The 18903-nt window shown below is 39.8% G+C and overlaps 1 long non-coding RNA gene across 1 annotated transcript; it reads left to right on the forward strand.

The window, feature by feature from the left end:
* The first annotated feature begins 7807 nt into the window (after nucleotides 1-7807).
* LOC123479384 (uncharacterized) lies at nucleotides 7808-17171 on the forward strand. Its single transcript, XR_006654988.3, has 3 exons — nucleotides 7808-8106; nucleotides 14713-14860; nucleotides 15250-17171. It is a non-coding gene; the product is annotated as an uncharacterized lncRNA (long non-coding RNA).
* Nucleotides 17172-18903: the final 1732 nt, after the last annotated feature.

Consider the following 18903-nt stretch of genomic DNA (forward strand, 5'->3'; position numbering starts at 1 on the left):
GGAACAAGTGACATAGCCTTAATTCAAGGCACAGACATTATTATGCTACAATACATGGGCCCCAAAAAACCAATTTCATATTTTATAACCTGATTTTAGAAAACTTGGCCTATCCTCTTGTCTTCTGGGGTTAGTTTCCTTGTCCAGGACACTAAGTCTGTCTTCTTAAATCAAGAAATAATAATGAGTGTGCCCGAGGGAACTCTTGCTCTCATCACAGACTCAAGCCACACATGTGCATTTGTGTTCTTGTGGAATTTATGAGCATTTCTGCTACCTCACAATTTGTCAGAACCTCAGAAACAGATGAATATGGAATTGAAGTTTGAACATGTAGAGCAGACGGCTTACCAATTAGTAAGTTGTATTTTGAAAAAGTTCAACAAATGAAAAACTTTTAAGCCATTCCATATCTTTTAAAGATTTCTATCAAAAGTGATAGTGTTTTCTGTTTCATTCCTGTTCTTTCTCCAAGTTCACTCTGCCTCCTATTTTATTTAAGAGTTACTGAACACTTACATAGTGTTACCGAACACATAAAAGTGTTACTGAACAATTAAATAAAAGTAGTATAACAAATAGAAATTGGTAGGATAGTTTATCTTTGTTCCATAATCTCCCAAGTAGGCCTGAGTCACATGGACCAGGACATGGACCATTATATGATGTGACTGGGGGTCACCACTTAACAGCCATTTCACATGACTCTCTTCCCACTTTGTTTCTCTCCCATAACACCTTTTGGTAAAAAACTAAAATCCCAGTCATCACTACAAAACAACTCAAAGAACATCAAGTATTATGTATGGACTATATATTGTTTCAGGTTGCTTTATCTAAACTATCTTCTATGAAGTGAATATTATAATTAAACCCATTTTCCAGATTAAAAAAAAAAAACAAACCCTGAGGCTTAAGGAAGTGAAGAAACATCATAGACAAAGCTATTGGTAGTGGAAGGCTTGCCTATGTGCCAAATCCACACTCTTAACTTCTGCATTTGGCCCTGTGCTCAGAGCTAAAATACACCCAGCAGATTTACTCTTTCAGGCACCCCATTTTCAGGACAACACAATGGATGCCCAGGGAGGTAGCGGGACTCATTTGAGGTTACACAATAGTTGACCAAGATCATAGCCTGGATCTTTCTCATTTAAGTTTGATGGTCCAGGTACACTCTGATATTGTCTCCAACATAATTAGGATTATGGGAAATAAGGGACTAATTGCTCACACTCACTTTTTATTTTTTCATCTTGTGTGCTTTTGTTTAAACCACAAATATGACAAAGACCTATGAAAGGGAACACTAAATGTTAACATCTCTTTTCCAAGACATGAAAATTATATCCCTCCTATCACCACCCCTCCATCAACAAGCCGACAGTAATTGCTTAAAGCAAGGGAGAAATTTCAGAAATTGTAGACTTCAAGTCAAATTGCTACTGTTTTTAATAAGCAGGGGTAAAAATTTTCAAAAAATAATGAAGGTTGCAAAAGACATTGGTGGACAAAGACTCTGCTACTAGAATAAATTCTGTAGCCTCCACTCCTTAATGCGTTTTAGAATGCCAGTATCAAGGATAAAGAGAAAATTCTGCAAATAATTATATTCTTTATTTTTTAATTAAAAAATTTTATTGTTTTTCAAGTACAGCTGTCTCCCTTATCCCCCCACCACATCCCCCACTCCACCCATCCTCAACTCCCTCCCGTGATCCCACCCCCACCTTGGTTTTGTCCATGTGTCCTTTATAGTAGTTCCTGAAACCCTTCCCACCTTTCCCTCCATTATCCCCTCTCACCTCCCCTCTGGTTACTGTCAGGTTGTTCTTATTTTTATTTATATTTATTATTATTATTATTTTGCTTGGGGAGGAAAGGTAGCTGATCTCTCAAAGGAGAAGGACCAAGAGCCATTTCCTCAATGGGCTTTTATTGGGTTCATTTTGCACAGGAATACAGGTAAAGCTCATCAATTATTGTAAGGCAGTAAGGATCAACAATAGATAACAAACAAAGAACTCTGAGGGCTTATTCTGAGTCAGGGTCAGTTAGCTAAAGGGTTATAAGACTTTGGGAAACACACTTATTTCAGGCTTGGACCCTTATCATTTAAATTGAGGGTATTAGCAAAGCAGGTTTCACAGGATTTTACGCATTCTTTCTAGGGCCTGATCGCCCCAGGGAACCTTCCCTTTCCAGCACAGGGCCACACCCACATCTGGCATTGTTTCAGGCTTAAATCAGGCAGGGGAAGTAGGGCAGCCAAGAGATTAGGAGACTTCTTGAAGACAGAATGAGGACTCAGGCTATGTCAAAGCCCATGGGCAAGGGTCCATCACCCCCTTTTTCTATAGCCCCCCAAGTCCTCTCTGTGGACTCTTCGTGACCATGACTGTTTTAGGTCATCCCTCGCTTGAGGAATCTTACCCGTCATTGGCTACCTGATCAGGCTCAGGGCCAAGCAGGGAAAGTGGCTTGTGGTCCCAAGGTCTCTGACAGCTTTAACCATGGGGCTTACAGCTTCTCAAACCAGGCAGGGTGGTTCCCAAAACATTACCATATATCTTCTTTTTTAAAAAATTTTTATTGTTATTCATTTACAGTTTTATTCCTTTTTTCCCCATCCCTCCATGGCACCCCAGACCAATCCACCTACCTCACCCACCTCCACCCTCCCCCTGGATTTTGTCCATCTGTCCTTTATAGTACTTCCTGTAATCCCCTCTCCTCACTATCCCCTCCCCACTCCCCCCTGGCTATTGTTAGATTGCTCTTAACTTCAATGTCTCTGGTTATATTTTGTTTCCTTTTTTCTTCTATTTATGATGTTCCAGTTAAAGGTGAGATCATATGGTATTTGTCTTTCACTGCCTGGCTTATTTCACTTAGCATAATGCTCTCCAGTTCCATCCATGCCATTGCAAGGGGTAGGAGCTCCTTCTTTCTCTCTGCTGCATAGATTCCATTGTGTAAATATACCATAGTTTTTTTATCCACTCATTTGCTGGTGGGCACTTAGGTTGCTTCCAGTACTTGGCTATTGTAAATTGTGCTGCTATGAACATTGGGGTGCACAGGTTTGTTGGATTGGTATTTCAGGGTTCTTAGGGTATAATCCCAGCAGTGGAATTGCTGAGTCAAAGGGCAGTTCCATCTTAAGTTTTCTGAGGATTTTCCATACTGTTTTCCACAGTGGCCTCACCAGTCTGCATTCCCACCAACAGTGCACTAAGTTTCCCTTTTCTCCACATCCTCTCCAACATATGTTTGTTGATTTGTTTATGTTGTCCACTCTCACTGGTATGAGATGGTACCTCATTTTGGTTTTAATTTGCATGTCTCTGATGGCTAGTGAAGCTGAGCATCTTTTCATATGTCTCTGGGCCCTCTGTATGTCTTCCTTGGAGAAGTGTCTGTTCAAGTCCTTTGCCCATTTTTTAATTGGATTGTTTGTCTTCCAGGAGTGGAGTTGTGTGAGTTCTTTATATATTTTGGAGATCAGGCCATTGTCTGAGGTATCATTAGCAAATATGTTTTCCCATACTGTTGGTTCTCTTTGTAATTTGGTGCTGTTTTCTTTAGCCATGCACAAGCTTTTTATTTTGATGAGGTCCCATTTCTTTATTCTTTCCTTTATGTCCCTTGCTTTAGGGGACATGTCTGTGAGGATGTTGCTGCATGGAATGTGTGAGATCTTCCTGTCAATGTTTTCCTCGAGGACTTTTATGGTGTCACAGCTGATATTTAAGTCGTTTATCTACCTTGAATTTATTTTCGTGTATGGCGTAACTTGATGATCAAGTTTCATTTTTTTGCACGTTGCTGTCCAGATCTCCCAACACCATCTGTTGAAGAGGCTATTTTTGCTCCACTTTATGCTCCTGCCTCCTTTGTCAAATATTAATTGAATGTAAAGACTTGGGTTTATTTCTGGGCTCTCTGTTCTGTTCCATTGGTCTATGTGCCTGTTCTTATGCCAGTACCAGGCTGTTTTGATGACAATGGCCTTGTAATACAGTTTGATATCAGGTATTGTGATCCCTCCTGCTTTGTTCTTTGTTCTCAAAATTGCTGCAGCTATTCGGGGTCAGTTATGGTTCCATATAAATTTCTGAAATGTGTGTTCTATATGTGTGAAATATGGCATGGGTACTCTAATAGGGATTGCATTGAATCTATAAATCGCTTTGGGTAGTATGGCCATTTTGATGATGTTAATTCTTCCAATCCATGAGCATGGTACATGCTTCCATTTGTTTGTGTCTTCCTTAATTTCTTTCTTCAGTATTGTGTAGTTTTCTCAGTACAGGTCTTTTACCTCCATGGTTAGATTTGTTCCAGGGTACTTTATTTTTCTTATTGCTATATCAAATGGGATTTTTTCCCTGATTTCTGTTTCTGATGTTTCATTGTTGGTGTACAAGAATGCCTTTGATTACTGAGTATTGACTTTGTATCCAGATGTTTTCCCAAAGTCATTTATTGGGTTGAGTAGTTTTTTGGTGGAGTCTATAGGATTTTCCATGGACACTAACATGTCATCTGCAAACAGTGACAGTTTCAGTTCCTCCTTTCCAATTTGGATGCCTTTTATTGCTTTTTCTTGTCTGATTGTTGTGGCTAGGACTTGCAATACTATGTTGAATAGGAGTGGTGAGAGAGGGCATCCTTGTCTTGTTCCTGATCTTAGTGGGAAAGCTCTAAGTTTTTGTCCATTGAGTATGATGTTGGCTTTATTAGGTTGAGGAATGCTACCTCTATTCTCACTTTGCTGAGTGTTTTTTATCAGATATGGGTGCTGTATCTTATCAAATGCTTTTGCTGCATCATTGATATGATCCTGTGATTTTTGTCTTTGCTGTTGTTTATGTGATGTATTATGTTTGTTGATTTGCGAATATTGTACCATCCTTGCATCTCTGGGATGTATCCCACTTGGTCATGGTGTATGATCTTTTTGATGTATTACTGGATGCAGTTTGCCAATTTTTTGTTGAAAATTTTAGCGTCAATGTTCATCAGCGATATTGGCCTGAATTTTTCTTTCTTCGTTGTGTCTTTATCTGGTTTTGGGATTAGGATGATGCTGGCTTCATCAAAAGAGTTTAGGAGTCCTCCATCATTTTGGATTTTTTGTAATAGTCTTGAAGGATAGGGGTTATCTCTTCCTTAAATGCTTTGGAGAATTCTCCTGTGAAACCATCTGGTCCAGGGCTTTTGTGTGTTGGAGTTTTTTGATGACTGCTTCAATTTTGTCTGCTGTTTTTGGCCTGTTCAGGTTTTCTGCTTCTTCTTCATTCAGTTCTGGAAGGTTATATTTTTCTAGAAATGTGTCCATTTCACCTGGTGTTCAAATTTCTTGGCATGCAGTTCTTCGTAGTAATATCTTACAATCTTTTGTATTTCTGTGGTATCAGTTGTAATCTCTCCTCTTTGATTTGGAATTGTGTTTATTTGGATCCTCTTTTTTTTTTTCTTGATGAGCCTACTTAAAGGCTTGTCGATTTTGTTTATCTTTTCAAAGAACCAGCTCCTGGATTCATTGATCCTTACAATTGTGCTTTTAGTCTCTATGTTATTTAACTCTGCTCTCATCTTGGTTATTTCATTCCTTCTGCTTGCTCTGGGCTGTCATTGTTGTTGTTCCTCCAGTTCTTGTAGGTTTAGGGTTAGGTTGTTTGTTTGAAATGTTTCTATCTTTTTAAAGTAGGCATGTATTGCTATGAACTTCCCTCCCAGGACTGCCTTTGCTTTGTCCCATAGGTTTTGGGTTGTTGTGAGATCATTTTCATTTGTTTCCAGAAGTTTTTGATTTCTTCCCTAATCTCGTTCTTGACCCACTCATTGTTTAATAGCATGCTATTCCGTCTCCATGATTTTGAGTGTTTTCGGTTTTTTCCTTTGGTTTTGGTTTCTAGTTACAGTCCCTTGTGGTCAGAGAAAATGCTTGCTATGATTTCAATTTTCTTGAATTTGTTGAGGCTTGCTTTGTGTCCTATCATGTGGTCTATCTTTGAAAATGTTCCATGTACACTTGAAAAGAATGTGTATTTTGCTTCTTTGGGATGAAAAGCTCTATTTATGTCACTTAAGTCCATTTCCTCTAGGGTATTGTTAAGTGACACAATATCCTTGTTGATATTTTGTTTGGAAGACCTGTCCATTTTTGATAGTGGGGTGTTAAAGTCCCCAGTATAATTGTGTTGCTGTCAATATCTTTCTTGAAGTCCTCCAAGATTTTCTTTATGTATTTGGGTGCTCCTATGTTGGGTGCATATATATTTACAATGTTTATATCTTCTTGGTGAATTCTTCCTTTCAGTATTATGAAGTGACCTTCTGGGTCTCTTTTTATGGACCTTGTTTTGAAGTCTATTTTGTCTGATATGAGAATTGCTACTCTTGCTTTTTTTTTTTCCTGTCCGATGGCTTGGAAAATTTGTCTTCAGCCCTTCACTTTCAGTCTGTGTAGGTCTTCTGTCCTGAGGTGGGTCTCTTGTAGGCAGCATAAGTGTGGGTCATGTTTTCTTATCCATTCAGCTATTGTATTTCTTTTGATTGGAGCATTTAATCCATTTACGTTTAAGGTTATTATCGGTAGGTAGTTATTCATTGCCATTCTTTCATACCCGTGTTCCTTTCTCTTTCTCTTTTCCTTCTTTTGCTTAAAGCAGTCCCTTTAGCATCTCTTGCAGAACTGGTTTGGTGGAGCTGTATTCTTTTAGCCTTTTTTTTTTGTCTGGGGAGCTCTTTATTTGATCTTCTATCCTGATTGAGAGCCTTGCTGAGTAAAGTAGCCTTGGTTGAAGGCCTCTCGTTCTTATTACTTAGAATATTTTTTGCCATTCTCTTCTGGCTTTGAGCGTTTCCATTTAGAAGTCAGTTGCTAACCTCATTGGGGCTCCCTTGTATGTTACTTCCTGTTTCTCCCTTGCTGCCTTTAAGATTCTCTCTTTGTCTTGGAATTTTGCCACTTTAATTATGATGTGTCTTGCATTGGGCCTGTTTGTGTTCCTCTTGCTTTGGACTCTGTTTTTCCTGGATTTGTGTGCCTTTTTCTCTCATCAGATTAGGGAAATTTTCCATCATTACTCTTTTAAACAGGTTTTCTATCCCTTGCTCTCTTCTTCTCCTTCTTGTATCCCTTTTATACAGATATTATTACGTTTCATGTTGTTCTGCATTCCCCTTAATCCCTCTTCATTCTTTCTGAGCCTCTTTTCCTTTTCTTGCTTTTTCTGGGTGTTTTTTTTTCTACTTTGTCCTCCAACTCGCTGATCTGATCCTCTGGTTCATCAAGTCTGCTTTTGATTCCTTCTACTGTTTTTTCAGTTCAGAAATTGTATTCTTCATTTCTTCTTGGTCCTTTTGGTGGTTTCTCTTTCCTTTTTCATGTTGATTATGTTTGCAGTGTGTTCATTGTAATTTCCCTGTAGTTTCTGGTAGTTCTCTGTGATCTCAGTGAGCTTCTTGATAACCATTTCTCTGGACTCAGTATCTGATAATTGACTTGCCTCTATTTCATTTAGCATTCTTTCTGAGGCTTCCTCCTTTCCTTTCATTTGGGGATTGTTTCTTTGTCTTCCAATTGTTTGTGATACTCTTCTTTTTAGCCTCTGCTTCTTAAATTGATCGATTGTGACTCCATGGGTTTATAATATGAACTTTGTATGTTAGAATGCCAGTGGGATTCAGTGGTGCCATCTTCTTAATCTCCTGAGCTCACTCGTCTTGAGCTGACGTTTATGGGTCTAACAGGTTCTAACTCTGGCATTTTCAGAGCTCCCGGTGTTATTGTCTCACCTGTGGGAAAAGGAGAAAGACGAAAAGAAGAAGAAAAAAGAGAGAGTGGAAGGAAGGAAAAAGGAATAGAAAAGGAATGGAAGGAAGGAACGAAGAAGGAATAAAAGAAGATCGGAGTAGAGATAAGAAGAAGGAATTTTAACAAAAATTAAAATAAAACAATATATAAAAGATGGCCAGAAGAAGGGATAAAAAAGTGAAGGATGGAAGGAAGAAGGAATAAAAAAAGAAAGAAGGACAGAAGGAAGATGGAATTTAGGGGCGCTGCGCGGGGAGTCTTCTGCTGGTTTTAAAAAGGTCAGGTCAGTTCTGCTGGTCTTCCTGTCTGCGAAATGGGACAGGGTGTTTGGAGGGATTGGTTTCACTTTTCTCCCTTCCTGAGCCACACTCTTCGCTGTTGTCCAGCCTCCTGTCCAGTTCCTCAGGGTCCTTCTGCTCCCCACTAGGCCTTTAGTTCACCAGTTGTGCTGTCCTTGAGTTGCACCAATTAGGGGCAACTCACAATCAACTTTCTTGCTCTTTGCTGTCTTAGATGCTATGGGCTCTCAGTGCTCCCTCAGGGTAGTTCAACCCCCTACTGGGTCAAGTCTTTCTAGGGACTGCAGCATCCCCTAGCCCTACAGCTCCCCTTTGCTGGGCATTCTGCCTTCTTCCTAGAGAGCAAGTAAGCCCTGCAGGTCTCTGTGTGCATGGGCTAGGTGGGAGTTGTTCAGAACTCGTGTTTCAGGTGTGTTCCCCTGGGGGAAGCCAGTCCGTTGATCGGGTTGCGCACCAATCCCTGGCTTTGGGTCTGTGTGCCCAGACAGCCAAGCCACTGATCTGGGTGCACACCCACCGGAGGTTTCTGGTGTGTGTGCCCACCCAGGGTTTCAGGTGTGGGCCCCAGGCCACTGATTGGGGTACGCACCCACCTGGGAGCTTTGGTCCTGTGCGCCCAGGCAGCTGGGCTGCTGATCAGGGTGCACACCCACCCATGGTTTCAGTTGTGGGCGCCCAGTCTGCTGATTTGGGTGCATGCCAACCTGGCTTCAGGTGTGTGCTGGGGCTGCTTATCCGGTGCTCACAGTCCAGGGGCTGAGGGGGTAGGGGCGCAAGAGGCTACGGGCTGCTCTGGAGAGTTCTCTAAATAGCCACTGAGTGCCTCTATTTTCTTTTTTTTTTTTGAGAAATTCTTCCTATTCAAGCCCCCCTGGTCCAAACAAGCACCCGGCCTCTCACACAGCCCAGCCTGGCTCTCTCCCAAGAATCCTGCAGCAGACCCTGGGCCGTGGGCTTCAGCTGCCCTGGTCCCCTCTCTGGTCCAAGGGACCTTGTTGTCCTTAAGCACTCTTCTTATGCTCGGATCTTTCAATGTCCTTTATCCTTGGTCTGTGTCAGGTTGTTCTTAATTTCAATGTCTCTGGTTCCATTTTGCTTGCTTGTTTGTTTTGTTGATTAGGTTCCACTTAAAGGTGAGATCATATAGTATTTGTCTGTCACTGCCTGGCTTATTTCACTTAGCATAATGCTCTCCAGTTCTATCCATGCTGTCAAAAAGGGCAGGAGCTCATTCTTTCTTTCTGCTGCATAGTATTCCATTGTGTAAATGTACCATTGTTTTTTGATCCATTCATTTATTGATGGACACTTAGGTTGCTTCCAGTACTTGGCTATTGTAAATTGTGCTGCTCTGAACATTGGGGTGCACAGGTTCTTCTGGATTGGTGTTTCAGGGTTCTTAAGGTATAATCCTAGCTGTGGAATTGCTGGGTCAAAAGGCAGTTCCATTTTTAGTTTTCTGAGGCAATTCCATACTGTTTTCCACAGTGGCTGCACCAGTCTGCATTGCCACCAACAGTGCACTAGCGTTTCCTTTTCTCCACATCCTCTCCAACATTTGTTGTTTGTTGATTTATTTATGTTGGCGATTATGACCAGTGTGGAGTGGTATCTCATTGTGGTTTTGATTTGCATCTCTCTGGTGTCTAGTGAAGCTGAGCATCTTTTCACACTGTCTTTGATTCAACAAAACTTCACTTCAAATTGTAGTATGGTTATGTACAGGTAGACACTTAGGAGAGAAAGTAGTGACTTTTAGTTCCAGTTACTTTTCAACTTCTTTTTATTCACTGCTGTCATGCTAAATTAGCACCTTCCAGTGATACCTATATCAAACACTTTCACTGATTTGGTGTCTAACTGTGCGGATGTTTGAGTGTGACTTAGACAATATCTCTTTTACTCATCTCATTTTTTAGGAGGTTGCTTTACTTCATTCATCATGCTTGTTTAGAAAGTGAGACCAATAGTCACTAAAATGAATTCTTGAGATATTTGGCATCCTGAATCTTAATGCTAGTTTTTTTGATATATAGAACATTATTCTCCCTCCAAGCTTTATCACTCCTCCATCCAATATTTATCATCTACCTATCATTTATCTATCATCTATTTATGTCTATCTATATATCATCATCGTCATCATCATTTATTTAACCTATTACCTATATCTTTCCTTCTCTTCTTTCCCTTTGTCTGCCCTTCCTTCTCCTGTCTTATCTACCTCCTCATCTGTAATTATATATATATTTCTATAATGGCCAGGTAAGAAAACAAATTCATACACCCAATCAACTGTGGTAAAAGAAATGCTTTTCTCATAGAGTTAATAATTAAGTTTCTATGCACTCTGATTCAACTATGTTTTTGTTAGTCTTTTGATAAAACATTTTTTTACAATCCTCAACTGATGACATTCTTTCATTGTTTTCAGAGAGAAAGAAAGGGAGAGAGGAAGGGAGAGAGAGAAACATTGATGAGCTAGAGTAGCATTAATTGGTTTCCTCCCTTGTACACCCAAACAAAAGCTCATACATGCCCAGACCAGGGATCAAACCCACAGTCTTTCAATTATGGGATGATGATCCAACCAAATGAACCACACTGGCCAGGGTTGCTATACTGTTTTATTGGGTCTGATGCAGAATTTCAGAACCACATTTGAACTTGACTGACAAACCTACCCATCAATAAAATTAACAAGGACAACGACTCCATGTAGTGGTGACATGAGAGATAATTTTACAAAGTATGCAACAGATTTTGATATACAAAACTCTTCTAACAGATTACCTGGTTGTAGTTTCAGTTCTTATTTGCCATGGTATTGATGTATACTATTTTTCATGGATAAAAACCAACGATTGTGTTGAAGAATAATTTGCTACCTCTTCTAGTGGAGTTGATAGAACTATTCAAAGCCATGTAATTGATGAATTATTTATAAACTACAGTACTAATGTCTAGTAGCAATGCTATTTTTAAGGGTCTACCATCCTTTTCAATAGATTGTGACCTTCTTTTTTCTACCTGGGTGTGGATCATTTGACAATTTTAAATTATAACAAGTGCAAACTTGATGATGAGAATGACATTTCATAACAAAAATCACCAATGTCTCTATAGAGAGCAAAGAAAATTGCCCTCTCCACAGTCACATTTAAATTCCCAGGCACACAATGTTTGGAGACAAAGAAATTGGAATAAGCATACTTTTTCTCAAAATAAAAACAAGATAATTTGTTATAAAGGAGAATGATACAAAATGTTGTATATAAGATTTAAGATAAGGTGAATGCACAAATAAAATCCTGAGCAAGCTCACTCTCATACCACCCTTTGCACATTTATAAGGATCATTGTCATGTGTCAGAGTCAGATCTACCCCCCTAAATTCTCTTTAAGCAGCATCTCCTAACATCCCCCTTTCTCAACATCTTAAAATCCCTGTCATTAGGCTAGTGAAAATGCATTGATCATGGTCATGACAGACAGCACTAATCAATTGCAGCACCCCTCATAATTAACCTTTGTTGCTACCTATGTACTAGTATTCTCTAAGGATGTACTCAACTACTTCCATTTTATTGGAGGGGAAAACAACTTTTTTAAAAAAGTTACATGACAAAAAAAAAGTTACATGACCAGGACTGGAAGCAAGGTCTAAATTCTACTTCAAATCAGTTTCACAGCTGTTCTAAGCACTGTGGAGATAGGGGGAAGATCAAGATATTACCCCAGTGCTTAGTTAGCTCACTAGACTATATGTACATATACATATATATGGGTTTTCTTTTCTGTCTTTTTAGAGCAAAGGCCTAGTTCATTAATTTAAAGATGGCTTGGGATTTTGGTTTTAAAAAGTAGCTGCATTGCATTAGAATTACTTGAGTTTTTCTCATTGTGCCCCTAATCCCATTAAACTGACCATAATTTAGGCTTTCATCATCTACCTGGAATAATGCAATAGAAGCCTAATTAATGGATTCTTAACCTGGGTCAATGCATAGAATTCAGGGGTGAAAGGGGGATCCATAAACTTTAATGAAAAAATATACATCTTCATGTTTACTAACCTTTAATTGAACTTGAGCATTTCCTTTAACTATGTCTATATATAGCAAACCACAGCACTTCAAGTAGAATCTGTGGCTTGTTATAAGTCATAGAACTCTTCACACACTACAGATGTTGAAAATATCTTGAAATAATCTTTATGTTCATCACATAGTTGAAATTATAGTGGATCACCACTAGATTCAGGTATTTAATGTCTTCATAAAGAGACGTATATTCCCTGATGATAATTTCATTGGTTACCATCATTGTTGGTAATGGTAACTTAATTTGACTGGTAACTTGGTTGACTTCATTTCATAGATCTGTTTCCTTGGTAATCCTATGTATTTTGCAAGTATTCAAAAGCTTTTATCTGAGGTGAGCACAGATGCTGAAGAGACACAAAAATTTTAACTCCCTGTTCTTCCTGGATTCTGTTTTCATCAGCACTCTGTCATTTCTTCTCTGTACTGCAACCTCAGTGGTCTTGTCCAAGGTTTACTAAAGCATGTCTCTCTCTGCTCTATACTCCCTGCTGTCCATCATAGAATGAAACCTAGACTCCCTGCCATGGTCTATACAGGACCCTGTGTGACCAGTCCTCCAGTCCTCACCTTCCCCATCTCCCCACCTTCTCCATCTCCCCAGACTGCACCTGCTATATCTCTCTCTCTCACTGATGGCTCCACTGGAGATCTCCACACTGATCTCTTTGTTTCTCTTTGCACTGGCTGTTTCCTCAGGGTAGAAACTTTGCCCCTGGTTATTCTGATGGCTCCCTCCCTACTTCGTTCACATCTCTGCTCAAATGTGCCTTTATCAGGAGTCCTTCCTTTACTCCTTATTTAAAATAACATCTTCAACTCCACCACTCTCTTTTTAAAAGTATTTTCATATTTTTAAATTTTTTAAATTATAGTTGATGTATATCACTTTCCTCATCCTACTTAATTTCCCCCATTGTTTTACCACCATGTTATATATCTATGTTTTATATCCATGTTATATACTGTTATCTCCCACTGGACTCCAGGGACACAAGTGTGTGTCAATGTAATGAAGATATAAATAATGTGTGGACAATGCTCAGGTAAGTAATGTATAGGTAAAATAAAGCAGTGGGATGCCCAAGGGCAAAGGTGATGACTCTTATTATGTCTCCAGAATCTCCTCTTCCCAGGAAGTTATTTCAGGTGATCTTCATGGTCTGACAATAAGCCGGGTAATTCTATCTTGGCCCTCAGCAAGGGGAATCCTGGGAAGGCTGAGCAAAATGAGGATGTGGCCTGAGAGAATGAGATCTGAAATTATTGAATTAGGGTCAGCTATTGAATATATAACCTCTGAGAGGCCCAGGTTTCTCAGCTGCAAAATGGGGGCAATAATGATATGCAATCCTCAGGGCTGTAAAAAGAGTAAGATGAGATAAGGCAGATACGAAGTTTAGCCTAGGGCCTGGCATGTGGCAAGTGCTCAAAAAAAGGTTAGTTGTTGCCACTTTTATTGTTTCTATTAAAGAAACAAATCATATATCTACTATGATGTAAGCTTTAGACAAGGGTGTCCAATATTTTGGCATCTCTGGACTATATTGGAAGAAGAGTTGTCTTGGGCCACACATTAAATACACAAACACTAATGAATAATGATGAGGAAATAAAAGGTTTTAAGCGAATTTACAATTTTGTGTTGGGCCACATTCATAGCCATCCTGGGCTGCATGCAGCCCATGGGCCATGGGTTTGATACCCCTGCTTTAGACAAAAGTCTTTTCACCTGAAATCTCACAAAAAGGTTGACTAGAGTTGTGAATGCCAAATACTTTCAGGACAAACATATCTAGATTTCTGTAGAAAAGATAGTGTGATAAATCCCTTCCGTCTCCCACCCCATCTTCATTTATCAAAGTGAAAACAAAGGAGGCCTTTCAGGAATGGCCCGGGAAGAGAGGCACAAAGTTGTGACTCAATATAGCAAAGAATTGTTAATTGAACTAAAAGACCAGGGGATAATATTCATCTTCATTAGATCAAATGTATTGTGGAATAGAAGACAAAATATTTATGAACCTTAGAAAGAAAGCACTAAGGTTCAAAGAAATTTCCTACCATGATGGCTCAGGACGATTCTCCCATGTCGCCCGAGGGAAGAGGACTGTTCACAACTGCGGATGGGTGGTGGCCAAGGGTGCAATTTCATATAAGTGGAGAAGCAACAGTGCTGCTTACAGTTTTCTGGGGATCAAAATTCCCTGAAACGTGTACTGAAATTCTGAGATTCTGACACAGTGGATAAGAGGTGAGATCCAAGAATCTGTATTTGTCATAAGCACACTAAGAAATTCTGATAAAAGTGGTCCAAGACTCATTCTAAAAAAGACGTGGTGAAAGCAAAGAGGTAAAAAGCAGACCCCTCTTCATATCTCAATCTAGCTCACCTGGACCAGAGGAGCATCAGGTTTTAGTGCAAACTCTATAGGTAACAATAAAGAGATGCATTTACATGGCATATCTTTTCTATCTACAGTGTTGGAAACCTGCATAATGATGGGAGGCTTAGAGATCTCTACCAACTCCTCCTTGAGGACCTATCTCATATCCACTGTATTTTCTATGAGTAATTTGTAGTCCTTTTTTATCCTGGAACACATTTTTCTCTGTCTGGTAATCCATGGGTAAGTGCTGAGTTGTCTCTTGAAATTCTGGATTTAGAAGTATTGTAACTCTGCATTCCAGTGTGCAAATGCTAGCAAAGCAACAACAACAAAAAATAAAGGGTGGTAGATTAGATTATTATTCAGCAATAAATCACCTCCTTTCACTTCTCTCTGACCTCCATGGGAATGGTGTATTTCCAAGTCCTGTGAATTTGCGTTTGATCTGGTGACTTGCTTTGGCTGATGTAAGGGGGATAGATGTGACAATATGTGAATTCTAAGCCTATACTGTAAGATTCTGTATGCTTCTAGTTATCAGTGTATAATTATTTTTTTGTGGTTGCTGTAACAAATTACCACAAAATTAGTGGCTTAAAATAAAAGAATTTTTTGTTTCCCTGTTCTAGAGGCCAGAAGTCTGAAATCAAGGTATTGGCAAGGCTGGCCTCCCTCTCCAGTCTCTAAGGAAGAATCATTTCTGCCTCTCCAGTCTTATGGCCCCAGGTGTTCCTTGACTTGAAGCTGCATCACCCTGCACATGTCCTTCTCCTCTACCTGTCTTCTCCTCTTCTGTTTCATAATTATAAGGACTTTTGGTCACTGGACGTAAGCCCCTTCTGGATTGCAAATCATGACCTCACCTCAAACTCCTTAATTATATCAGCAAAGACCCTTTTTCTAAATAAGTTCACATTGATAGGCCCAAGGGGTTAGGGCATGCATATGTCATTTTTGGGGTCACATTCAACTCATTAACTCTGGGAGCTTCTGATGACAAGAATGTGCCCCATTCTCCAGATGTGAACCCAACCCACAGCCTGAATAAGATGACACCAACTGATCTACCAAAACTTGAACAAGAGGTAATGCTGATTTTTGTGTGCCACTGAGACATTATGCTAGCTTGTTATAAAACCAAGTCTGATTAATATATCATGTGTGAACCTCCCTCCTTTTCTCCTTTTGGTGGAAGGGAATTTACAAACTATATAGACACAGCAACAATAAGAAGTGACATCATGTCCTGGAAGGTATTAGAGAGGCTGTTTTTTGGCTCTTGTGCGAGATACTTTACCCCCAGATTGGCCTGAGAACATTTATTATGCCTCAGGCCTTGTGTACAATGATTTAAATGACAATTTGTAGGGGAAAGGGGAAAGGAAGTGATTTTTGCTCTTTTTACGTGCTCTCTTCTCAAGAAAGTGGTAAGTCTCCTTTGGATAATATGCATTTTTCTTTAGAGAGAAAGTGAATTTTGGAGATCTGATTAAATGTATCTTGTTATGGTACAATTTTAGTTGAATATATATACCAGTCCTGGTTCAGCACTAACAAACGAGTTATTGGTCAGATTAGGGAAAGTAATGGATAAGACTGTGAAAAATGTGTTTGCCACCAAAAAAACACAAGGTGATAATATATAGGAATGGTAGAGGCACTCAGCAGTGGAATAAAATTACAGCCTCACTTATAACCCATGGTCCTTGCCCATAGACTGAATTAAATGAGACATTTACTCATTTTCATAGCAACCTATAAAAATAGCTACTGCAGTCTGTGAACTGAAAGGAGGGACCAGATCTTGTTCAACTTTGGGTTCCCAATACCTGGTTTCAAGCCTGATACTCAAGTATATGCTCCCTAAGTGTTCAATAGACACACAGGAGCCAGAGTTAACCTGTTAAACTGTAAGCCCTCTCATGTAACCTCCTCCCTCCCACCTCAGCCAAAGATAAACTTAAACTCCCTTTGATAATTTTCAAAGCCCTACGTGGTCTGACCCTGAACTGCCACTCTATCCTCATCTATATTACTCTATAACTCACTCTTTCTTCTTCAGCCACACACCCCTCTCTCTGTTTCTCAAACTCACCAAGCTTGTTCCTCCCCCAGGACCTTTGAACTTCCTAACTCCTCCACCCTATTGCTCTTCCCTTAGATATCTGCATGGCTCATTCTCTACTTCCTTGAAGTCTATATTTACATGCTTCCCTCTGTTTGGCCTTCCATGGCCACCACCATATATAAAACTGTAACTGCCTGCCTTATTCCCCAATAATTCTCACTTTCATTTACTGCTTTATTTATTTAATTTCTTCTTTGTTATTACTCAATATACCAAGGACATTGATAGACTGAATAATAAAAAAGATCTTGCTAGCCAGGCTGTAAGATCCCCCAATAAAGAGATTTTAAAAATATTTTTTGTTTATCGCTTTATCCTAAAACAGTGCCTAGCATGGAGGAGTAATGCAACACGTATTTGTTAAATGAATGTTAGAGTGGTCATTCATGCCACATGGTGATGGGTGATTTCATGAACAAAGAAATGCACCTTGCCAATCAGTCCTATTGCTCCAGCTTAGGACTAGGACTGTCTCTGCAGAACTCACATGAAAAAAATGTTAGTCTTAAGACAGGTGAAATGTGTGTAGGAGATAATTCCTCAGGTTGTCTGTGATTATTTAATCTTGACAGGTGGAATAATAAATTTACTTGCTAATATGCATTGTAGAGGTAGCAAATTTGTTTTAGCTCAATATTGCAAATCAGTCTACAACTTTGTGCTGGTCAGGAGAAACAGCCAGATGAATTTTATAATTTATTAAATGTCTACTTGATTAAAATAAAGGAGTTGATGTATTAGTATTTTCCCTGTCTGCTGCCTGAGTCTTAAGAAGAAGAAATCCAGGACTTCCAGCGAAGATGGAGGTGTAGGTAGACACACTGTGCTTCCTCCCACAACCAAAAGAAGGACAACAACAAATTTAAAAACAAAAAACAGCCAGAACTGACAGAAAATTGAACTGTGTGGAAGTCTCACAACCAAGGAATTAAAGAAAAAGCATTCATACAGACTGGTAGGATGAGCAGAGTTGGGCTGCCGGGGTGGAGAGGACTTGTGGCAAGGCGGCGGATGGCAGACCCGGCAAGGCAGTGGCATGAAGACTGGGCGGGTACCACATTCATGTGCAGATAAACCAGGAGAAGCAACTAGGGAGTGAGACAGAACGAGAAACCCAGGGTTCCAGCATGGGGAGATAGAGCCTCAAACCTCTGACTGAAAACACCTGTGGGGGTTGATAAAGCAGTGAGATAAACTCGAAGCCTCAGGGGAGAGTTCATTGGAGAGACCCACAGGGTCCTACAATGTACACACACCCATCCACCTGAGAATCAGCAGCAGAAGGGCCCTTATTTGCTTGTGGAAATGGGGGAAGTGACTAAAAACCAGCAGAGACTGGAGCAAGCAGCATTGTTCCCTCTGGAACCCCTGCCCCACATACAGTGTCACAATGCAACAGCATGGGTTGCCCCACCCTGGTGAACTCCTAAGGCTCCACCCCTTACTATGCAACAGTTATGACCAGACAAACAAAACAAATGGCTAAAATGAAAGAACAGATCGAAGCTCCAGAAAAAATACAACTAAACAACAAACAGATAGCCAACCTATCAGATGCACAGTTCGAAACACTGGTAATCAGGATGCTCACAGAATTGATTGAATATGGTCACAAATTAGATGAAAAAATGAAGGCTATGCTAAGTGAAACAAAGGAAAATGTACAGGAAACCAACAGTGACGGGAAGGAAACCAGGACTCAAATCAACAGTGTGGACGAGTAGGCAGAAAGAAACATTGCATCAGAATGGAATGAAGAAACAAGAATTCAAAAAAAATGAGGAGAGGCTTCGGAATCTCCAGGACATCTTTAAACGTTACAACATCTGAATAATACAGGTACCAGAAGGAGAAGAGGAAGACCAAGAAATTGGAAACTTATTTGAATAAACAATGAAGGAGAACTTCCTCAATCTGGCAAAGGAAATAGACTTCCAGGAAGTCCAGGAAGCTCAGAGAGTCCCAAAGAAGTTGGACCCACGGAGGGACACACTGAAGCACATTATAATTACATTAGCAAAGATTAAAGATAAGGAGATAATGTTTTTAAAATATATTTTATTGATTATGCTATTACAGTTGTCCCATTTTCCCCCTTTACTCCCCCTCTGCCCTGCACACCCCCTCCCCCCCCCTTTAGTTCATGTCCATGGGT

The sequence above is a fragment of the Desmodus rotundus genome, chromosome 8, assembly GCF_022682495.2.
Source record: "Desmodus rotundus isolate HL8 chromosome 8, HLdesRot8A.1, whole genome shotgun sequence".
Classification (NCBI taxonomy): Eukaryota; Metazoa; Chordata; class Mammalia; order Chiroptera; family Phyllostomidae; genus Desmodus; species Desmodus rotundus.